Genomic DNA, 25,587 nt, shown 5'->3' with positions numbered 1-25,587 from the left:
GAAAAACATAAAACAAATTTAAAAAATTGAAAATAGTAAGCTTGGTCTATATTCAGACACTGTAGTTCCTTCTCTGGATATGAATGGCATTTTACTTCACAAGTCCTTTAGAATTTTCTTTGATTTTTTACTGCTGAGATGAGCAAAGTCCATCACAGTTAATCATCACACACTGTTGTTGCTAATGTGTAAAATGTTTTTCTGGTTTTGCTCACTTCATTCAGCATCAATTCTTGCAAGTCTTTCCTGACTTCTGAAGTTTAATTGCTCATGATTTCTTACAGAACAATAGTACTCCATCACATTCAACCATTCCCCAATTGTTGGACATCAGTTTCCAATTCTTTGCCACAATGAAAAAGAGCTGCTATAAATATTTTTGTGTTTGTGGGGTTTTTACTCTTTCTTATGATGTCTGTGGGATAGATCTAGTGATGGTATTGCTGGATCAAAGGGTATTCACAGTTTTATTTCCCTTTGGGCATAGTTCCAAATTGCTCTCCAGAAAGGTGGAGTTTATAACTCCACCAAACATGCATTAGTGTCCCAATTTTCCCACATCTACTCTGACATTGATCTTTTTTCCTTTTTTTGTCACATTAGTCAATCTTATAGGTGTGAGGTAGTGCCTCAGAGCTGTTTTACTTTGCATTTCTCTAATTAAATAATGATTTAGAACCTTTTACATTTAACTGTAAATAGTTTTAATTTTTTTCATCTGAGATCAGCCTGCTCATATCCTTTGACCTTTTGCCAATTGAGGAATGACTTATAGTCTTATAAATTTGACTCAGTTCTCTATATATTTTAGAATTGAGTCCTTTATCAGAAACCCTAGTTGTAAAAAGTTTCCCAGTTTACTGAATTCCTTTTAATCTTGGTTGTATTGGCTTTATTTGAGCTAGATCTTTTTTTAATTTAATGTAATCAAAATTATCCATTTTGCAATTTAAAATGTTCTCTATCTGTTCTTTGGTTACAAATCCCCCCCCCCCCCCACACACACACACTTTCAATAGATTTGACAGATAAACTCTTCCTTGTTCTCTTAACTAACTTGTGCTATCACCTTTTATGTCTAAATCCTGTACTCAAATCAAAATATATTGTCTATCATTTCAATAAAAACTTTTAAAAGTAAGGTTGGACAGCCCTGGTATAGAGTAAGAAATGTTGGGCTATACCTAATTTCTGCCATAATATCTCCAGTTTTCCCAAGCAGTTTTTGTTAAAGAGTGAGTTCTTATCTCAGAAACTGCAGTCACTGGGTTTAACAAACCACAGATTGCTATAGTCATTTACTACAGTTCCTTTTGTACCTAATCCATTCCATTGATTCACCATTTTATTTCTTAGTCAGAACCAGACAGTTTTGATGATTGCTACTTTAGATCTGGTATGGTTAAGCACCTTTCCTTTGAATTTTTTCCTTTAATTCCCCTTGCTTTGTTGATCCTTTATTCTTTCTTATGAATTTTGTCCCAATTTTTCTAGCTCAATAAAATAATTTTCAGTAATTAATTTAATTTAGGTAAAATTTTTGTTTTTATATTAGCTCAGTCCACTCATGAGCAATTGACATTTTTTTTCAGTTATTTACTTCTGATTTCATTGTGTGGGAAATGTTTTGTTATTGTTTTCATAGTTTATGAGTTTGTCTTGGCAGGTAGACTTCTAAGTATTTTATGTTGTCTACGGTTACTTGAAATGGAATTTCTCTGTCTCTTGCTGTTGTGCTTTATAGTTATATAGAGAAAGGCTAAAGGTTAATATGGATTTACTCTATATCACGCAACTTTGTTAAAGTTGTTAATTGCTCAAGTAGTTTTTTAGTTGATTTTCTAGTGTTCTCCATCATCCTATCATCTGCAAAGAGTGAGAGATTTTTTTCCACATTGTCTATTCTAATTCTATCAAATTCATTTTCTTTTCTTATTACTAAAGCTAACATTTCTAATACAATATTGAATAATAGTGGGGATTGTTTCACCTATGATTTTATTGGGAATCCTTAAGCTTATCCTTTTTACATATAATGGTTTTTGATGGTTTTAGATACTGCTTATCATTTTAAGGAAAACTCCACTTATTCCTATATTCTTGTGTTTTTAATAGGAATTGGTGTTTTATTTTGTCAAAAGGTTTTTCAGCATGTATTGAAACAATCTTATGATTTTGGTTAGTTTTGGTATTGATAGTCAATCATACTGATTACTTTCTTAATATTAAACAATCCTGCCTTTCTGGTATAAATCTTCCCAGATCATAATGTATATTCCTAGTAATAACTTGCTGTATTTGCTTTACTAATGCTTTATTAAAATTTTTTGCAATAATATTCATTAGGGAAACTGGTATATAATTTTTCTTTCTCTGTTTTAACTCTTCCTGGTTAAGATATGAGCACCATATTGGTGTCATAGAAGGAATCTAGCAGAACTCCTTTTTCATCTATTTTTTCATAGTTTATATACAATTGTTTGGTAGAATTCACTTGTGAATCTATCTGTACCTGGAGATTTTTTCTTGGGTAGTTCACTGATAATTTGTTTAATCTTATTTTTCTGAGACGGGATTATTTAAATATTTATTTTCCTCTTTTGTTAATCTAGGAGATTTATATTTTTGTAAATATTTGACTATTTCACTTAGATTATCAAAAGTTTTGGCATACAGTTTGGCTAAATAATTCTGAATTATCTACCTTAATTTTCTCCTCATTGGTGGTCAATTCATCCTTTTAATTTTTGATACTATTAATTTGGTTTTCTTCTTTCTTTTTTCTAAATTATGTTAACCAAAGGTTCATTTTTTTTCATAAAAGCAACAATTAGTTTGATTTATTCAATAGTTTTCTTACTTTCAATTTTAATAATCTCAACTTTGATTTTCAGAATTTTTAATTGGATATTTAATTGGGAATTTTTAATTTGTTCTTTTTCTAGCTTTTTTAGTTGCATGACAAATTCATTAATCTTCTTTTTCTATATTTTATTCATGTAAGCATTTAAATATATAAAATTTCTCTTAATAACTACTTGGCTGTATTCCACAAGTTTTGGTATGTTGTCTCATTATTGTCATTGTCTTAGATGAAATTATGAATTATTCCTATGATTTACTGTTTGAATTAATCATTCTTTAAAATTAGTTTATTAAGTTTCCAATTAATTTTAGTCTATATCTCCAGGATCCATTATTACACATGATTTTTTATTACATCATGATATGAAAATGATGCATTAATATTTCTGCTTTCCTGTATTTGATTATGAGATTTTTATGCTGTAATACATGTTTAATTTTTTGTTGTGAAGGTCCATTTACTGATAATAAGGTATATTTTTTCTACCTCCATTCAGTTTTCCTCAGAGGTCTATCATATCTAAGTTTTCTAAATTTCTATTCACCTCCTTAATTTTCTTCTTGTTTCTTTTGTTGTTAGATTTATTTAGTTCTGAGAGTAGAAAATTGAGGTTTCCCCACCAGTGTAGATTTGCTGTCTATGTGTTCAGTATTCTATTATTTTCTATGTTATACCATTTGATGTGTATATATTTAAATATGTTCATCGTCTGTGGTACCTTTTAGGAAATTATAGTTTTGTTCCTTATGCCTTTTAATGAGATCTATTTTTGATTTTTTTCTGAGATAAAGATTGCTTCCCTTGTTTTTTCACTTCTAGCTGAAGCATATTTATTTTGCTTCAGCTTTTCACTTTTACTTTATGTGTATCTCTTTGCTTTTAATATATTTCTTGTAAAGAAAATATTGTAGGATTTGGGATTTTAACCCACTCTGATATCCATTTTCATTTTCTGGGAGAGTTCATCTCATTCACATTCACAGTTTTAATTACTAACTCTTTATTCTCCTCCATCCTGTCTCCCTCCATTTGTACTTTTCTTATTCCTTTCACCCTAACCCTCCTCACTAGTTCTTTGCTTCTTAATATTGCCTCCCTAAGTCTGCCCTCCTTCAGTCAGACCCTCTCCTTTTTCTTTCCCCCCTTCATTCTTCCCTCCTTCTTTCAGTCCCTCTTTCCCTTTCCCTATTCCCCCTTCTATTGCCTGGAAGGTAATATAAATTTCTAAACACAACTGAGTGTATGTATTATTCCCACTTTAAGCCAAATTTAATGAAAGTAAGATTCAAGCAATTCTCATCCTCTCTCATCTTTCCCTCTGTTGTAATAGATCATTTCAGCCTATTCATTTGATGTAATTTACACCATTCTACCTCCCCTTCCCCCATCACAGTACAATCCCCTTTTCCTAATGTCTTAGTTTTTTAAATCATAAAATCAATTTATGACTATACCTTCTGCATAAGTATAATTCCTCTAATAAGAGATATAGTTCTCAAGAGTTATGAGTATATCCTCCCATATAAAGATGTGACCAGTTTAATCTTATAGAATAACATTCTTTTTCTTTTCTTCTGTTTACCTTTTTATGTATCTCTTGAGTTCATGTTCTGTTTTTTTACCAGGAAAATTTGAAAATCCCCTATTTTGTTAATGTCTATATCTTTTCCCTGAAAGAATATGCTCAATTTTTCTGGTTGCTTGATTTCGGGTTGTTATCCAAGCTCCTTTGCCTTCAGGAATATTTTGTCCCAGACCCTTTGATCCTTGCATTTGATGCAGTCAAGTCCTACATAATCCTCACTGTGGTTCTTTGGTATTTGGATTTCTTTTTTCTGACATCCTGCAGCATTTTCTCCTTGAACTGATAATTCTGGAAATTAATAATAATATTCTTTGATGTATTCATCTTGATATCCCTTTCAGGAGGTAAGTTGGCTATTCTTTCAAGGTCTATTTTGTCCTCTGGTTCTAGGAGATCAGGGTAGCTTTCCTTGATGATGTTTAGAAAGATGTTGTCCAGGTTTGTTTTTTTTTTGATCTTGGATTTCAGGTAGTCCAGTAATTGTTAAATTATCTCTCCTGGATCTATGTTCCAGGTCAGTTGTTTTTTCATTGAGACATTTTGCATTATCCTTCTATTATTTGTATTTTTTTAAGTGTTTGCTTGATTGATTCTTGCCGTCTCATAGAATCCTTAATCTTCTCTTGCCAGTCTATTCTTTAAGAGATTAATTTCTTCAATTAACTTTTTCATCTCCTTTTCCATTTGGTCAATTGTACTTTTAAAGGAGTGGCTATATTTCCACATTTACCCAATTGTATTTTCAAAGGATTTATTTTTTTCAATCAATTTTTGTGCTTCCTTTTGCAAGATGTTGAATTTCTGTTACATTTATTTTTCCAAATGTCCTACTTGATTTTTAAAATTCTCTTTGAGCTCTTCTAAGAAGTCTTTTTGGCCTGGAGAATAATTCATATTCTCTTCTATAACTTCACATGTAGTTCTTTCTTTGCCATACTCTTCTGAGATGTTGCTTTGTCAATCTTTATCTCCAAGGTATGCCTTTGATTAATCAGTGTTTTTCCTAAAATGTGGCCTTCAGAAATGATTGCAGTATTCCAGATATGGTCTTGCCAGGGCAGAAGAAGGAGAGACTAGAGTTCTAGAACTGGAGTCAAGAAGACTTGAGCTCAAATCCAGGCTCAGACATTTACCAGCTGTGTGACCCTGTACATACAACTTGACTTTACTTGCCTCAGTTTCCTGATCTGTAAAATGAGCTAGAGAAATGATAGACCACTCCAGTATCTTTTTCAAGAAAACTCCAAATAGGATCATAGAGAGTCCTACATGCCATGATGACCACTACCAATTTCTTTTTCTACATACTCTTATTAGTGCAGCTGAAGAACATATGTGACTGATATGTCATACTTTTGACCTCTGTTGAGCCTCTGGTACACCGAAATCCTAAGATCATTAGTACATGAATTGTTTTCTTTGTTTGTTTATTTGTCATCTTTCACTTGTCCCTTATGCATTTTTCCTCCTTTTACATTTGGTTTTATATTTCCATTAGCTGACATCTTGACTCTGTCATCCAATGTGTTCACTCTCTCAGCTTTATGGCATCATCAAATTGCATAAGTATGGTCATCTATATTTTTATTGGAGCCACTCATAATAATTTTGAATAACACAAGGCCAACTGAATATCCCTGGGACATTTGAGTACATACCTCCCTCCAGGTTGTTATTGATTCAATGATCATCACTTTTTGGGTCTTATAAAAACACCTATAAATAAATACACAGCTTACATCAAACCACCTTATTGATAAGGATAACATAACGTCTTCTGTATCTATGACAATTTCATGTTGCATCATGTAGTAACCCTATTAATGAAGGAAATCAGGATGGTGTGGCATGATTCCTTCTCAATAGTAATTGCCATTTTCTTTTCCCAAAGCCCATATGATATTTCTTTAATAAAACATTCTAGAATTTTATTAGGTTATTTATTTTTTCACAGGGTATTATGCAAATAAAATGATGAGAATGCTGCAGTGGTCATAGATTAGAAAATGCTTAAATTCTTTACTTTTCTGTTAAGGAGCTTTTTTTTAGGTTTTTGCAAGGCAAATGGGGTTAAGTGGCTTGCCCAAGGCCACACAGCTAGGTAATTATTAAGTGTCTGAGACCAGATTTGAACCCTAGTACTCCTGACTCCAAGGCTGGTGCTCTATCCACTGTGACACCTAGCCACTCCACCAACAATAATGCTTAAATTCTTTATCTTGTTTTAAATTTAGATGTCCCAGGAAATATGTAAAGAAGGGAAATATGAATTAATTAAGTTTTACACAAGGTGCATCTCTTATGAATGTTACATAGATCAGATGCTCAAAATAAGGAGGAAGAACTAAAAACCAGGATCTTTGCCAAGAAAACTCCAAATAGGATTACAATGAATCAAACATGACTGAAAACTACTAAACAACAAAAACACTTTAAAAACTAGTAGAATGCATGGTATATGTCCTCAAGATTTTCAGTTTAGTTTGGAGTAGGGTGGCCAAATATCAGTCATAGAATAATTATATAATAATTAAATATCCAACACCCTGGTATTGACTGAAAGTATAATGAGAGGGTCAAGGAGAGAGGTAAGAATTATAATAGGATGGAAAGTGCTATTTAGAACATCAAGGTGTTATTTAGATCATATAGAATTAGATCCTAAGGGATAGTTCAATTTGAAAGAGTGGAAATAGAATGTACGCTAGAATCATGATAGGAAGATAAGTAGGAAGAGCCAAGCTTAAGGAAGAGGGGGGAAACAAATAATTCAAAGGATGGGAGAATCTTCCCTTTTAGGGAAAAAAGAAACTCATTTATGAGGACAGAATATCTAAAAATCTATCTCATCATATAACATGGGAGCAAGAATACTAAAGGTGATAAAACATTTTCTATTCTAAAGTATAGTCTTAGTTTACTTTCATCAGTTAAAGTGGTTGATCTAGCATTGATTAAAATCTCTCCCAAATATTAGTAATTCACTTATAAGGGAGAAGAATGGTAAGGATAGTTTTATAGCTAAGTCTCAAAAATATAGCCAAAAGAAGCATGTGAAATAAAATGTTAACAGAACACTTTTTCCCCCACTAATGGATTAACAAAAATTAATTTGACAATGACTACAACATTAGACAGCAGTAAGATGTGCAGGCAAACAACTCTAATGGAATCTGAAGTCATATTTATGGGTGCATAGTGTCCAGATCTGAGAAACTGATAATTTTACTGTTCTGTATGCTAGACTGGACATTATGTTTGAATGTGGATAAGGGAGGGACATACAGTCTCAAGAAAAAATGAAAGTCCATTTTTAAAAAGAATGATGTTTTTGTCTTCCAGGAGATATTATATTATAAATTGATGAATTTTTCTTCGAGTATCATTATAACTCTCTTTTGATTATTTATAAATGAATAGTCCCAAATCATTTAAATTATTTTTATTGGCTATCTAAAGGTAATATATTTGTTCCTTGCAATACTTATGTGTCATCAATACTGTGGAAGTAAATACACTATTATTTGGTTATTCTCTATTGGTAATCAATGAATTCTATTTATCCATAATTTTGTCTGTGGTTTTCAATACTTCTGAGCACATTCTTGGATATTTATTTCCTTAACTAATGTACTCATGCTATTTGATTTATTGAGTTTTTTCCTGGGGCACTTATGATCCTGAAATTTTCTCTACTTAACCTATCCTCAGGATCAAATTTCTTTCTCTTATATGAAATATGTTTTTTCATATGCTTGATATTTGATTGTGCTTTGCAAAAGGTATTTCGTATTTATATTTTTTAAATGTTTCTACTGTTTTGGAGGTATTCTGAATCATTTGTTGAAAATTTCTATTTAATCATGGATTTCTTTTTCCTTTGTGAATTTTGATTTTCAAGCTTATTTCTGTCTTATATTTAATCTTTTTTCTTCTTTAATTAGTTTTTCTTTCTTTTTTAAAATCATTTCATAGTTTCTTGCAAAAGAGGGATCCTCTAAAGTATTTTCTTGCTTCATATTCCTGGGGATTTTCAGTTTGTATTTTATTGCTTTGTATCTTTACAAGTTTGTTGACTCATTTTTCTTTTTTCTTTTTTTTTTTAATGAATTTCACTTCTGGTTTTTCTATTTTGGAGCTGAACTCATGTCTATCTTGCATTTTTTGTTGATTTTGCCTTGCACCCCTCTTTTTCTGAGCACTTAGCATTATATCAGACCTTCACTGTATGATATTGCCACATTCAGTTTTATGAGTTTTTTCATCAGACTAGCAAGGTTTTCTTTCCCTCCCCTCTATTCCCCTCTTTTTTTTAGGTTTTTCAAGGCAATGGGGTTAAGTGACTTGTCCAAGGCCACAGGGCTAGATATTTATTAAGTGTCTGAGGTCAGATTTGAACCCTAATACTCCTGACTCCAAGACTGGTGCCTTATCTACTGTGCCACCTAGCTGCCCCTCCCCTCTTCTTTTAACCCCTCCTTTCCTCTCCCCTCCCCCTTTTATAAATATTTAATTTTTATCATTATATTTTGAGTTCCAAATTCTCTCTCTTCCTCTAGTCCCTTTCCTACCCATCTGCAAAAGTACATAATATATCAATTATGAATGTGAACTCATGTAAAATATATTTCCATATTAGCCCTGTTTAAAAAAAAGGAAGAAAAATAAACTTACAAAAGTATGCTTCTTTCTCCGTAGGTAGATCACATTTTTCTTCTTGGATCCTTTGGAATAGTCTTAGATTATTCTGTTTATTGGAGTAACTAATTCTTTTACAATTCACCACCATGAAAATATTACCATTACTTTGTAGGATGTTCTTCTGGTTCTACTATACTTTGAATCTTTTCATATAAATTTTCCCAGGGTTTTCTGAAATCATTACAAGGGGATAATTGACAAGTCTTGGCACCAGATTATGAAAAAGTAAGGAGTTAAGGATGACAACTAAATTGTCAGCCTGGGTAACTGAGATTATGATGGGACCCTCAGCAATAATCTGAAAGCTGGGAAGGCATAGGGCTGAACATAATCAATTCAGTGACTTTTTAAATAATGTGTTATATTTTATTTTATTTTTCCCAAGTTACATGAAAAAGCAAATTGTAAGATTCATTTCTAAAATTTTGAGTTCCAAATTATCTCCTTTGTTTGCTCATATCCCTTGCTTGTGACCTGATTTTAACTTTTTTCTGAAGGTGTTTTCAGAGATAATTCTAGGTCCTTGTTAGTTTTCAGTTCTTCCAAGGTGGTATGATCTAAGGAGAGGTTTTTACTACTCTCTTGATGTATGTTCTGGTCTGTGGGTGACCACAAATGCTTCTTTCAACTCTGGAAGAATAAGGAAGACACCTGCTCCAGGGAAGCAAGCTCTCTTGGTCTATTGCTCCTCCAGTTTTTAGGAATGAGACCTAGGACTGTGACCCAGATCAGATTATTGGCAAAGCAACCAAGTTCCGCCTCAGTGATAGCAAAGAGACCCCCGTGATCTCCTTCTGATCCCCTTCCCATCTTTGGGTCATGAACTCCAGAAGCAGCCACTGCTCATTCAATGGCTCCCAAGGACTGCTCCTGGTCCCTTGGGACTGGGGTTGTGCTGCTGAAGCCTGTTCTGGACAATGCTCCACTCTCATCCTGGTGTGACAGACTTTTCTTGCAATATTTCCAAGTTGTCTTTGGCAATGTCTGGGCTGAGAGGTCTAAAAACCATTATGATTGCCTCTGACAGATTTGTTCTACTCTCTATTATCCACTCTGTGCAGGCACATCCCACTGCTATACTTAGCTCCTCTCTCACCTCATGAAACAGACCCTTTCCACTGAACTTCCAAGTTATCTTGGGCAGGAAAATTGTTTTACTAAACCTTTTTTGTGGGTTCTGCCACTCTAAAATGTGTTTAGGTTCATTATTTAAGGTATTTTCAGTGGTTCAGGTGAGTCCCTACCTTTAATCTGCCTCTTGGCTCTGCTCCTGATGAATCTGAATTCCATGACATATTGAATTTTAGATGTCTACAGGATATCCAGTTCAATATGTTAAATAGAGAGTTGGATGTGGGAGACTGAAAGTCAGCAGAGAGGTTAGGTCTGGATAAGTAGATTTAAGAATCATTAGCATAGAGATGGAGGCTGATGAGGCCACCAAGTAGTATAGTGGGAGAAGAAAAAAGAACAGGAGATAAAAATGTGAAGGAGGGATGACTTACATAAGGATCTAACAGATGGAGTGATCTGATAGGTAGGAGAAGAATTAGGTGACAGTAGTATTCTGAAATCTTAGAGAGAAGAGAGAATCAATGAGAAAATGGTGATTAACAATCTCAAAGACAGTATAGAGGTCAAAATGAGAAAGTCCATTGGATTTGGCAACAAAGTGATAATAAATTTGGAGGCAGCATTTTTAATGGGTTGATGAAGTTCAAAGCCAAATTACAAGGATTTTTAGAAGGGAGTGAGAGAAAAGTATTCCTATTAAACAAATGTGTGTAACAAATGTATTAAACACTGTTCCTCAATGAAGTTATGCGATTTATTGATCACGATATTAATAGGCATTGCATTTAAGATTGGTAAAATTTCATAATTTTTCAAGCATGAAGACCTTTGGAAGACATATAGTTTAATCTATACATCAGTAGGAATCTTCTCCATAACACCTTCAGCAAAATAGTCCAGTCTTCACTGGTGCAGAGGAATTCTACATCATAGGGCAGCCCACTTCACTTTTGAATAGCATCCTAATAGCATTTAGGTGATACTGCTCATGAAGTGCTATGTTTGGAGTCAGGAAGACCTTAGTTCAAAATACAACTTTAGTAACTTACTTGTATGACCTGAAAAAGTCAATTAATCCTGTTAACTTCACTTTCTTTAGCTGTAAAATGGGGGGTTATGGTAGTGCCTAAGGGTTGTTATAAGAAACAAATGAGATAATATTTGCAAAGTACTTAGCCCATGGCACAGCTACTTCAATACTTGTTTCTTATCTGTAATTGTTAGGAAAATTTTACTTAAATTCATTCTAAATCTATCTTACTGTAACTTTCATCTACTGCGTCTAGTACTGATCTCTTGTACCAACTAAAATCAGGTCTCTTCTTTGAAGTTCAGGACTCCTTCCATTATTATCATGGCTCCTAGTATACATAAATAATAGCAGTAACTTTCTAAGAACAGTAGTACTAAGACAAAGAATTTGTTTGTGAGAGAAGTTTTCAGAAGCTAGCAAATGAAGCAAAATTTGGTGTAAGAAATATATTTCTTTGCAAAATACCTGGCTCAGAGGTTAAAGAAGTAGACTAAATCCAGAAGCTAACTTCTGGAGCTTAGAAAGAATTTAGAAGATCATTTAATGCAATCTTCTCCTTTTGAAAATGAGGAGGAAAAAGGCTAGCAAAATTAAATGAGTATTCCAAAAGTACTCATTGAATTAAGGGTAGAAATGTACTAAAATTCAGGTTCCTTGATTCCTGATGCAGTGCTCTAACGCCAACCCTAATTCTATTTCTAATATTAATTTTATTTCTAACATTTCATAGTTTTTGAGTGGCATCTTTATCTGATAATTATGGTTAGCTTTCTCATTTTTCACTGAACATAGCAGTATTTTGGAGATTATTACTTAAAAAATAAAATTATTTTAAACTATATTTCAAGAGAAGGAAGGACAAATGCCAGAGGGAATGAATGTATCTGAATTCAGCTTCTTTCCATTACTTCAAAAATAAATAAATATTCCAAAGTAAAGGAATTTTCAAATAAAAAATATTCTATAAAATCTTACCTCCCAGGAACAGATCAACTGAAGTATTAAAAAAAAACCTTCATGACAATAAATGCATATTGTGGGATTAAAGTCAGAAAAGTATTAGGGAAAAAAAACCTAGAAGCAAAATTGGAAATATTACAAGCTTCATCAAATTAAGTGAGCTCTCACATGTATTATGATGGGAATAGAATCACTAAAGGAAAAAAAAAGAAACAAACAAGAGACTCAAGAGTCTGTAAATTTGGATTTTAAACTACTGAAATTCTGAACAGAATGCTACTGATTTCTGAACTATTAAGGAGAACATCAAGTAGAAGTAGTTTTGAAAATGCTACAAATGAAGTAACAAAATTAGAAGATAACATAGAGACAACATGAGAATTATGGGTTTTCCAGAAAAATATGAAGAAATGGAGCTAAAATTTGAATCTTGTATTTCATAAAATCATTCAAAAAACCTTTATGAAAATATTGAAGACAGAGGACAGAGAAAAGTTTGACAGTTTGCAAAGTTTTCCTGTCAATAAAAAATTACAAATTTGACTTCTCCAGAAATGTAATCATCAGACACCTGTTTCAATTTGCAAAGGGATTTTACAAGGAAATAGAAATTCAAATTACAGCAGATTTCCAGCTAAAATAATTACTGAAGGAGGAAGATTAGTCGTGTGTGTGTGTGTGTGTGTGTGTGTGTGTAAAAAAGCAAGGAAAATCAGTTTACAGTTCCAAACTCCTTATCCTCAAACAAACAAGCAAATACCACTTTTTCATTAGTAAATAAATTAATTCAAGGATTTTTATTCAAGCTAAGAAAGTCTAATGCAGATGAGCCTTTGAAAAACAAACCAAAGTATGATCATAAGGTAAAGATGACCTTAAAATGATGAACAACTATGAAGACTCATGGAGTTCCATTTTCTAGGGAATAAAAATAGTATAACCTGGGAGGTTACAAATGGTAATAAACAAGTTAAGAAATTGCAGAATCACAGAATTTGAGAGCATAGAGTTCATTATCTATCTAACACCATCCAGATTAGAAATTAAAGCAATCACTGGTATAACTTTAAAGTGGTCATCTGTGCTCAGCTTGAAGACTTTCAGAGAAAAGAAACTGTCCACTTCTGCAAACATCGTATTCTAGTTTACTATAACACTAATTTTTTTAAATCTTCCTAAAATTATATCTAAACTTGGTTTTCAAATTGTTCCTATTCCTATCCTCTCAGGTCAAACATAAAAAGTTTAATCCTTTTTCCCCTAAGAAAACTCTTTAAATACTTAAAGTAATTATCTTGTCCCTTCTGAATATTCTCTTTTTCATGAGATAAATAATAACGAATTTAAGACCCTTCACCATCCCATTTATCTTTCTCTGAATAATCTCTAGACCATTCATTGAACTGAGTTCAATATTTTAGATGAAATCAGACAAGGGCACAATATTACCTCCCTATTGCAGGAAGTGATATATCTCTCATTCAAGTCTAAGACCACGTGTTATGACTGCCAAAGAAGTCTGTTCATTTCTTGAACTGACTTATGGTCAATTTAAACCTAAAAGCATTTTTTTTCAGAATAGTTGCTGTCTAACCATACTTTCCTTAACTTATACTGTAAATATGTGTGCTCAAATGTTAAATTTATATTTGACCTTTCTGATTTCATTTTACTAGATTTAGCCCAGTGTTTTAGCCTTTCAAGGTCTTGTTGGATCCAGACACTATCATACAGCATGATACCTTACTCTCCCTACCAATGTCCTTATCTGAAAATTTGATAAGCCTGTCATACAAGTTTCCCCCCCCAAAAATCATTACTATATTAAATGGCATAGGTTAAACAACAGATCCCTTAGGTACTCTATGATATACTTCCTGTTATGTTGACATTTAACCAATTATTACTACTCTTTAAGTTGAGTCATCCAACTAATTATTAATCTGGCCAATCATTATTAGCTAATCTTCATGTCATCAGTCTCTCCATAAGGATGTGGGATAATTTAGGAGATGTTTTCCTAGAATCTAAGTAAATAATATTGATAACATTTCCCTCATCTACTAATAAATTACCCTAGTTTAGAAAGAAAATGAGGGTAGACTGGTATGGTCTCTTCTTGATGAAGAATAGTTCTTTGTAATCACCATTTCTATTTCTAAATGTTCAAATCCAGTTTAGTCAATGTTTAATTATTAAAGACTTATTATCAACTGGGCACTAAAATGGATGTTTTATTAATAACCTTTCTTAAGTTTTCATAAAAATTAGTAAATTTTAAATTAATAAATTAAAGCAAAGCCTATTTCTTAGAGATTATTCTTCCTTTCTATTTTTTTTTTGATATTTAGGTCAATATTTGTTTTCTCCTTACTGTGTGATGTCCCTCCTGCTTTCCATGCTCTTTAAAACATCTTAGCAATCAATCTGCTCATTCTTTCAGAACATGATGATGTAGCTCATCTGCTTTGTGACTTAAAATCATCAGGGAAACTAGATATCCTTTTACCATCTCTTCATTCTTCTGGAGTCAATTCTGATAGCAATTTTTTAGAAAAATTTTTTTTATATGTTTGTTTTCCCAAATACATGCGGTGGTAGTTTTTACCAACAATTTTTTTTACAAGCTTTGACTTTAACAGTTTTTTCTCCCTCCCTCCCTTCCCTCTTCTCTCCTCTGACAGAAAGCAATCTGATATAAGCTCCATATTTATAATCATACTAGACATAAGCTAATATTGAACATGTTGTGAGAGAAGAATCAAATCCAAATGGAAAATAACATTTGCAAGAAAAAAAGAGATAATTCATAAGATAACTTTTAAAAATTGAAGATAATAAGCTTTAGTCTTCACTCTACATTTCCTTCTCCAGATATAGATGGTATTTACCATCACAAATCTCTTAAAATTATCTTTGATTATTGTGCTGCTGAAATGAACAAGTCCATCATGGTTGATCATCACCCCATGTTATTGTTAATATATAATATTCTTCTAATTCTGCTTATTTTACTCAGCATTGATTCATGCAAGTCTTCCCAGGCTTTTCTGAAATCCTATCCCTCATAATTTCTTATAGAACAATAGCATTTCATCACATACATCTGCCATGATTTTTTCAGTTATCCCTCAATTGATGGGCATCCCCTCAATTTCCAATTCTTTTCCACTACGAAAAGAACTGCTATGAATATTTTTGTATATGAGTTTTATACTTTTTAATGATTTCTATAGGATACAGACCCAGTAGTGGTATTGCTGGATCAAAGGGAATGCACATTTTATTGCCCCTTGAGCATAATTCCAAATAGCTCTCCAGAAAAGTTAGATCAGATCGCAACTCCACCAACAATGCATTGGTGTTCTAATTTTCCCACATTCTCTCCAATATTCATCATTTTCCTTTCTAGTCATATTGGCCATCTGAGAGGTATGAGGTGGTACTCAGAAAGACTTTAATTTGCATTTCTCTAATCAATAGTGATATAGAGCAGTTTTTCAGATGATTATAGAATGTTTTGATTTTTTCATCTGAGAACTGCCTCTCCATATCTTTTGACCATTTATCATTTGGGGAATGACTTGGTTTTTTAATAAATTTGGCTCATTTCTTTATTTATTTTAGAAATGAGTCCTTTGTCAGAAACACTAATTATAAAAATTGTTTCCCAACCTTTGTTTGGGCAAAATCTTTCTAATTTAATGTAATCAAAATTATCCAGTTCATTTTTTTAATGTTCTCCATCTCTTTGGACATAAACTTCTCCCTTTTCCATAGATCTGACAGGTAAATTATTCTTTGTTCTCCTAATTGGCTTATAATTATTACCTTTTATTTCTAAATCTTGCTTCCATTTTGACCTTATCTTGGTATAGGGTGTGACATATTGGTCTACAATTTCTGCCATATTATCTTCTAATTATCCCAGCAATATTGAATCTAAGAGTTTTTCCTAAGAGTTTCTTTCCCCCAGAAGCTAGAATCTTTGAGTTTATCAGAAGTTGTTTACTAAAGTCATTTCCTGCTGTCTCTTTTGCACTTAATCTATTCCACTGGTCTAACACTCTATTTCTTAGCCATTACCAAAAAATATTTTTCAGATGATATTTTATTTTATTTTTCCAATTACACATTATGAAAGTTTTTCAACATTCATCACATGCATATGCATATTTTTAAGTTACATAATTTTCTTCCACCCTCCCTTCTGACCCTTCCTTCCCTCAGCAGCAAACAGTCTGGTGAATATTATGCATACAAATTTGTCTTTAAGATTGTAACAGATTAGTCATTTTGTGTATGAGGAATTTGGATTAAAGAAAAAGAAGGAAAACAATGAGATAGAAAAAAAAGAACTATAAGAGAAAAATTTTTTAAATGTTCAGATTCTGTAGGTGTTTTTTGGTTTGTTTGTGTGTTTTGTTTATCTTACCCTGGGTGTGGATAGCATTGTCTATAGTAGGTCTCCTAGGATTGTTCTAGTTCTCTGTACTGCTGAGAGGAGCTATATCCATGGAGGGTGCTCAACTCGTAATGTTTTTGTTAGTGTTTACAGTGTTCTCTTAGTTCTGTTCCTTTTGCTCAGCATCAGTTCCTGTACTTCATTCCATGCTCCTCTAGTGTCTGTTCAGTTATAATTTCTTATAGGACAATAATACTCCATAATATTCATATACTATAACTTGTTTAGTCATTCCTCAATTGATGGAGATCACCTCAATTCCCAATTCTTTGTGACTACAAAAAAAGAGTTGATATGAATATTTTGGAATTTGTGGGACTTTTTCCGTTTTTTATGAATTCTTTATATGTCTAGTTTTGATATCGCTGGGTCAAAGAGTGTGATCAGTTTCATTGTTCTTTGCCCATAGTTCCATAGTGCTCTCCAGAAATTTTGGATCAATTCACAACTCCAATATCCCAATTCTTCCACAACCTCTCCAACACTGATTGTTGTCCCTTTTTGTCATCTTAGCTAATCTGCTAGGTGAGAGGTGAAACCTTATAGTTGTTTAAATTTGCATTTCCATAATCAGTAATAATTTGGAGCATTTTTCATATGATTATATGTATAGCTTTTATTTCTTCATTTGAAAACTGCCTGTTCAAATCCTTTGATGAACCAAATAATTCTGATGACTGATGCTTTATAATATAATTTTATAGCTGGTATAGCTAGGCTGCTTTCCTTTGCATATTCTTGATATTCTTAACTATTGTTCCTCCATAAGAATTTAGTTACTATTTTTTCTAGTTCACTAAAGTAATTTTTTGGAAGTTTGATTGGTATAGCACTAAATAAGTAATTTAATTTAGGTAGAATTGTCATTTTAATTATATTAGCTTGGCTACCCATGAGCAATTGACATCTGACCAGTTATTTAGATCTGATTTCATTCATGTGTAAAGTGTTTTTATAGTTGTTTTCATAAAATTTCTGAGTCTGCCTTGGTGGGTAGACTCCCAAGCATTTTATGTTGTCTGATGCTATTTTAGGTTTTTTTTTGCAAGGCAAATGGGGTTAAGTGGCTTGCCCAGGGCCACACAACTAGGTAATTATTAAGTGTCTGAGACCAGATTTGAACCCAGGTACTCCTGACTCCAAGACCAGTGCTTTATCCACTGTGCCACCTAGCTGCCCCCATCTGATGCTATTTTAAATGAGATTTTTCTTTCTGTCTTTTGGTGCTATATTTTGTTAGTAATATATAAAAATATTAAGAATTTATGTGGGTTTATTTTATATCTTATGACTTTGGTTTTTGCTATTTGCCATTTGCTCTAATTGATTTGCTAATATTTTATTTAAAATTTTTGCATCCATATTCATTAGTGAAATTGGTCTATAATATTCTTTCTTTGTTTTGACTCTTCCTGGTTTAGCTATCAGCTCCATACTGATGTCATAAAAGGGATTTGGCAGAACTCGTTTTCTATTTTTTCAAAAAGTTTATATAGATTTGAAACTAATTGTTTCTTGAATGTTTGGTAGAATTCACTTGTAAATTCTTCTGGCCCTGGAGAATTTTTTTCTTATGGAGTTCACTGAGGACTTGTTAATTTTCTTTTTCTTTTATAGGGTTGTTTAAGTATTTAATTTCCTCTTAGTTTAACTTGGGCAGTTTAAGTTTTTGTAAATATAAGTGATTACTTAGGTTATCAAATTTATTGGCATATAGGTGGGCAAAATAATTCTGGATTATTGCTTTAATTTCCTTCTCATAGGTGGTGAATTCACTTTTTTCATTTTGATACTAGTAATTTGTTTTTTGCTTTGTAAATCAAATTTACCAAAGGTTATTTATTTTATTTTCCCCCCATAAAGCCAACTCTTGATTAGTAGTTCAATAGTTTTCTTGCTTTTGATTTTATTAATTTCACCTTTAATTTTCAGAATTTCTAATTTGTTATTTAATTAGGAATTTTTAATTTTTTTTCCTCTGTTTTAGTTGTATGCTCAGTTCATTGATCTCCTCTTTCTCTGATTTATTCATGTACGTATTTAGAGATATGTATCCCATAATAACTGCTTCAGTTGTATCTCATAAATTTTGGTATGTTGTCTTATTATTGTCATTATCTTGAATGAAATCATTAATTCTTTTTACAATTTGTTGTTTGCTCCACTCATTCTTTAAAATTAGGTTATTTAGTTTGCAATTGGTTTTAAGTCTATCTACTCATGGCCCTTTATTGCTCCTGATTTTTATTGTGTCATGGTCTGAGAAGGATACATTCAATGTACTACAGAAAAAAAGGCATATTCCTTTCTATCCCTGTTCAGTTTTCTCCAGAGGTCTATCATATCTAAGTTTTATAACATTTCCTTAACTTCCTTCTTGTTTATGTTTAGATTTATTTAATTCTGAGAGAAGATTGAGGCCCCCCACCAATAGAGTGTTGCTTATATCTTCTTTTAACTCATTTAGCTTCTCTAAAAACATGGATACTATACTGCTTAGTGCATTCACATTTAGTATTGAAGTTATGTCATAAGACTAGGATATAGTTTCCTTACTATCTCTTTTAATGAGATCTATTTTTGTAACTGCTTTGTTTAAGACAAGAATTGCTCCTGCTTTTTTTCACTTCAGTTGAAGCATAATATATTCTGCTCCAGTCTTTTACCTTTACTCTGTCTGCAAATCTGCTTCAAATGTAAACAGTATATTGTAGGATTCTGGTTTTCAATTCACTATGCTATCTGCTTCCATTTTATGGGAGAATTCATCCCATTCGTATTCACAGTTGTAATTGGTAACTCTTTATTGCCCTCCATGCTATCTCTTCTCCATTTGCATTTTTCCCCTTCTTTCATTTTATCCCTCCTCCCCAGTGATTTGCTTCTGAATACCTTCTCCCTCAATGTATTTCACCCTCCCTTTTCTTTCCTCCTTCCCTTTTCCCCTTCTTCCTTGCCTTCTTGAAACTTCCTTTCCCCCTGCTAATACTTGAAAGCTAAGATACATTTCTGAACCCAACTCTGTATGTGTGTGTGTGTGTGTGTGTGTGTGTGTGTGTGTGTGTGTGTGTGTGTGTGTGAATTCCTCTTTGAACCAAATCTGATGAGAGTAATATTCAGGTAGCTTTCACCTCCTCCCTTATTTCCCTCTATTGTAATAGGTCCTTTGCACCTCTTCATATGATTTAATTTACCCCCATTCAAACTCCCCATTCCTCCTGTCTCTTTACAATCTCCCCCTTTTTAAATGAATTGTTAAAAAAACTTTTAAAATTTAAATTTTTTTAAATTAAAATTTAAAATTAAAATTAAAAATTTTAAATCATTTTGTCAAATTCATGGACGTACCATGAATGGTCAAACCTTCAGCCTAAGTATATTCCTTCTAATAGCTATAATTATCAAGAGTTATGAGAATCTTTCTCCTAAATGGGGATGTAACCAGTTTAATCTTATTGGATAACAGATTTTTTCTTTGTCCCTGTTTACCTTTTCATGTATTTCTTGAGTCTCCTTATTGACAGTCAAATTTTTGTTTAGTTCTGGTCTTTTCATCAGGAAAGACTGAAAGTCACTTATTTCGTTAAATGTCGAACATTTCCTCTGAAAGAGAAGACCCAGTTTTTCTGGATCATGTATTCTTGGCTGTAAACAAAGCTCTCTTGCTCTCTGGCATATTATATTTCAAGCCCTGGATCTCTTGATAATTGATGCAGCTACATTCTATGTAATCCTGACTGTAACTTCTTTGTACATGAATTGCTTCTTTATGGGCACTTGCAGAACTTTCATCTTAATCTGATAATTCTGGAGTTTGGTCACAATATTCCTTGGTGTTTTCATTTTGGGATTCCATTCAGTAAGGATTAATGAATTCTTTCAATGACTCTTTTGCCCTCTGTTTCCAGGATATCAGGGCAGTTCTCCTTAACTATATCCTGAAGTATAGAGCCAAGCTTTTTTTTTTAATCAAGGTTTACAAGTAGCCCTATGATTCTTTTTTTTTTTTTTAGATTTTTCAAGGCAATGGGGTTAAGTGCTTGTCCAAGACCACATAGCTAGGCAATTATTAAGTGTCTTAGACTGGATTTGAACCCAGGTACTCCTGACTCCAGGGCTGGTGCTTTATCCACTGTGCCATCTAGCTGCCCCTATTTTCTTCTATTTTTCATTTAAAAAATATTTTTAAAAATAGACTCTTGGTATCCCATGAAGTCATTAGTTTCCACAGATTCCAATTTATTTCTTAGAGAGGAATTGTCTACATTTTCAATTGCATCTCCTTTTTCAGTTGGTCAATTCTATTGTTAAAGGAGTTATAAAGGAATTATTTTCATTTTGTATCTGTCCAATTGTATTTTTAAAGGGTTTTTTTCCTTGTCATTTTTTTTTTTGTTGTAAGATGCTAATTTTCTCTTGCATAGTGTTAATTTTTTCTAGCATTTCTTTTCCCAACTTTTCCAATTGATTTTTAAACTCCTTTCTGATCTTTTCTACAAAGTCTTTCTGGGTTGGAGACCAATTCATATTCTCCTCTAAAGCTTCATCCCTTCTGTCCTCCTTTTCTGAGCTAGAATTCTTATCTCTAAGGTAACATTCAATAGTCCCTGCTTTGCACTAGCATTTTTATGTTTTGGTATGTTATCTTTCCCTAGGGTCTTGTGTTGGGGGAGGGCTTTGTGTGCATACCTTTGGTATTGAGAACCCTAGAGGTCTACCCTACTGGAGTTTGGAATTCCAGGAAGTTACCAACCAGCAAGGAATGTCAGAAGCTTTCTCTGAATTGTCTTTGTTGGGCATGTCAGCTGCCCACTCTCTTTGCCTGGGGCTGTCCTCACAAACCCAGTCACTGGGCTGGAAAAGCCAGAGGGTCTCTTTGTGTAATCTTTGCTGGGAGAAGTTCTTAGCCCACACCAGGGCCCTGGGGAAAGGTGTGAACACCTGGGGCTATTACTTTCTTTGTAGTGGAGAAAGTCAGGTTTTCCCACAGCAATATCAGGGACTCTTCTGGGAATACTGGGGGCTTGCAGTTCAGGGCTTCCAAACCAGTCTAGCTGGCCAAATGGGTGTGGTGGGCAACACTGCTGGAGCTCTCCTGTCTGCATACTGGAGCTCCCCCAGGCTGCCCACTCACCACCAAGCCTTCTATTCCCATTCTTTCAGTTCTCAGGCAAGTGCCTCACCTCACCCTCCATCTGGTGCTCTGGGTCTCTACTCACTGCCCTGGGCTTGCCACACCCCCGTTTCACAGATTTTGCTGGAAGATGTTTCCCTTTGCTCTCTTTTGTGGGTTCTTTTGATCTAAAAATTTTTAAGAGACTTGATTCATATTAGATCTGAGGGAAAGCCAGGAGAGCTTAAAACAGTGACTGGCTTTTCTCTGTCATATTGGTTAGAAGTTGCTGTTAGTCATTTTTGTTCTATCATTTCCAATTGCAAATATGATATTACTTGGCAGAGAAAACAGAAGTCAAACATGGATTGAATTGTTTGTTTTTCTCTGTTTTCTTTTATCTCATTCTTTCTTTTATTCCACCCCCCTTTTCTACCAATACATCTTAAAAAAATAATCCTTTGCTGTATATGGCCACTCACATTAGGCTTGGTTCAATCTGAGTTTTTAATAGGATCATTCTAAACATTATACCAACGCTCTGTTTTCTGCCCCATAACTTATGAAGAGTTTTAGGGATCAATGTAGCAAAGATCCTCATTAAACTCCACCTTTATTTTAGAGAAGAGAAGGGGGATTTGAAAAGATTATCTTGGGAAAACAAAAGATCTGTTGAGTGAAAATAGAAATTACCAGAACACCAAATATAAATGCATTGAACTCAGCTATTAAAAAGAGTTCAGCGGGGGCGGCTAGGTGGCATAGTGGATAAAGCACCGGCCTTGGAGTCAGGAGTCCCTGAGTTCAAATCCGGTCTCAGACACTTAATAATAACCTAGCTGTGTGGCCTTGGGCAAGCCACTTAACCCATTGCCTTGCAAAAATCTTAAAGACAAAACAAAACAATAACAAAAGAGTTCAGGGGGAGCGGAGAGGAGGCGCTTGGGGGGCGGCTCGACTCTCATCTCCCAGATCCCGAGGCCTGGATGGCGGCTGGAGCGCCGCGGGCTCCGCGCTAATCCTCGGAGGAAGCGGATCCTCGGAGGAGCCCGGGAGCGCGAGGACCATGACATCCCGGAGATGGTCTCACCCAAATATCACTGGAGTGGAGGCAGACAATCTACGGCTGGCACGCGGCGTTGACGGCAGCTTTTGGGCCAGGCCCAGTAAGAGTAATCCGGGAGACGTCACCCTTTCTGCGAGGCGGACTGGGGCTGTCACTCACATCAAGATTCCGAACACCGGTGACTATTTTAGATCTGTACGGCCGGGAGAAGTTTGCCACGCTGGCCGAGTTAGTGCAGTGACATGGGCAGCTGAAAGAAAAGAACGGCGATGCCATCGAACTCAAATGCCCGCTGAACTGTGCAGACCCTGCCTCCGAGAGGTGGTTTCACGGGCACCTCTCTGGGAAAGAAGCAGAGAAATTACTGAGAAAGGCAAACATGGAAGTTTCCTGGTACAGGAAAGCCAGAGCCACCCGGGGGACTTGGTTCTCTCCGTCCGGACAGGGGATGATCAAGGTGACAGTATCGATGGCAAATCCAAAGTGACGCACGTCATGATTTGCTGCCAGGGTCTGAATTATGACGTCGGTGGAGGGGAGAAGTTTGAGTCTCTAACAGATCCGGTGGAACATTCCAAGAAGAACCCTATGGTGGAAACTCTGGGGACGGTGCTGCAGCTCAAGCAGCCCCTGCATACAACTCGCATTTATGCTGCAGAGATCGAAAGCAAATTAGCTGAGACCACAGATAAAGTTAAGCAAGGTTTTTGGGAAGAATTTGAGACTCTGCAACAACCGGAATGCAAACTCCTATATAGTGGTGAAGAGGCTCAGCGACCAGAAAATAAAAAACAAAAACAGATGTAAGAATATTTTACCATTTGATCATACCAGGGTTATTGTGCATGATGGGGATCCAAATGAACCAGTTTCAGATTACATCAATGCAAACATTATCCCGCCTGAATTTGAGACCAAGTGCAACAATTCAAAACCCCAAAAACGTTATGTTGCAACTCAAGGCTGTCTACAGAACACAGTGAATGACTTCTGGAGAATGGTGTTCCAGGAGAATTCTCGAGTTATTGTCATGACAACGAAAGAAGTAGAGAGAGGCAAGAGTAAATGTGTCAAGTACGGGCCTGATGAATATGCTCTAAAGGAGTATGGGGCCATGTGCCTTAGGAATGTTAAAGAAAGTGCTGTTCATGACTATACGCTCCAAGAGCTTGCACTCTCCAAGGTTTGGACAAGGGAACACAGACAGAACAGTGTGGCTGTATCATTTTAGAATCTGGCCTGATCACGGCGTGCCCACCAATCCTGGAGGAGGTCTGGACTTTTTAGAAGAGGTCCATCACAAGCAGGAGAGCATCCCTGACGCATGCCCAGTGGTGGTGCATTGCAGTGCTGGGACTGGCAGGACAGGAACTTTCATTGTGATTGACATCCTTATTGGCATTATCGGAGAGAAAGGTGTGGATTGTGGTATTGATGTTCCCAAAACCATTCAGATGGTGAGATCCCAAAGGTCAGGGATGGTCCACACAGAAGCCCAGTACAAATTTATCTACATGGCTGTGCAGCATTATATAGAAACACTACAGTGCAGAATTGAGGAGGGGCAGAAAAGCAAGAGAAAAGGGCATGAATATACAAACATTAAATATTCCCTAGTGGACCAGACATGTGGAGATCAAAGTCCTCTTCCCCCCTGCACCCCACCTCCAACCTGTCCAGAAATGAGAGAAGATAGTGCTAGAGTCTATGAAAATGTGGGATTGGTGCAGCAGCAGAAGAGTTTTAGATGAGAAGACCTGCCAAGGTCTGGATATGACTATTCCCCCCTACCCCCAAAAGCTCAAGAAAGATGCAAGGACTTTCATGTGAAGAAAGAATTTGGAAGGTTTGCACCCTGACTGTTTAACTTCAGCTAATAAGCAAAGTGTGAAACCATATAAAGATCATGTTTTTCTCTCTCAACAATACCTGATTTACAATTGCTTGTTTTTTTTAAATAAGAAGAAATCATCTCTACAATGTAGACAATGTTATATTTTATAGAATTTTGTTTTAAATTGAGGAAGCTATTCAATTTTCATTTCCATAACAAAAAGAGTTCAGAAAAGAATAAAAATTTAGGTACAGCAATTTACAGAGGAACACATATAAATTCAAAGTTAAAAGGTAGAGTAAAATTTGTTTTCTCCAGAATATCAGTAGCTGTAATAATGGCTTCAGACAAAATTGAAATCAAAATAAGAGCAGAAGTAAAGAAAGTAAAGCCAGTCTGGTTTGAGATTTCATACAATAAAGAATTCAGTACCTAATTGATTCATATATTGAATAACTATGACTGGATATAGGACCATGAATAATAATAATTATTATTATTATTTTACATCTTAAAATAAAGTTTCAATGCCTTCAATAATGTGAACAATAGATTTGTACCATACAAAAACAGATGACAGGTATGGTTTGGTTCTTGGTGTAGTTTGTCATCTTCAACTCTAATCTCGACTATAAGCTTTATTAACAACCATATTAAAGACTTGAATCAACCATATGATCTCACATATTATAAAAGTACATACTGATGAATTTTATTTCGTTGTCACTCTGATTCTTTATCTTGTACTTGTTGTAAAAAATAAAGTCAAATGTACAATTTTAACAAACTCAGAAAACAGGTCTTATTTAGAAGGGTAGGTTAATTTTGAGATGCTTAAGTCAACAGGACTGATTTATACTTAGTAGGGCAAAAAGATTCAGAGTCTTTAG

General features: G+C 34.3%; 1 long non-coding RNA gene and 1 pseudogene across 1 annotated transcript in view; both read left to right on the top strand.

The window, feature by feature from the left end:
* LOC141511008 (uncharacterized) overlaps window positions 1–25,587 on the top strand; it is a 124,317-nt gene that overhangs the window by 38,838 nt on the left and 59,892 nt on the right. The window lies entirely within an intron of this gene.
* On the top strand, window positions 22,864–24,746 carry LOC141511007 (tyrosine-protein phosphatase non-receptor type 11 pseudogene; annotated as a pseudogene).

Source organism: Macrotis lagotis, chromosome 2 (genome assembly GCF_037893015.1).
Source record: "Macrotis lagotis isolate mMagLag1 chromosome 2, bilby.v1.9.chrom.fasta, whole genome shotgun sequence".
Taxonomy (NCBI): domain Eukaryota; kingdom Metazoa; phylum Chordata; class Mammalia; order Peramelemorphia; family Peramelidae; genus Macrotis; species Macrotis lagotis.
The sequence above is the reverse complement of the archived record's forward strand: the minus strand, read 5'-3'. Positions and strand labels throughout refer to the sequence as shown.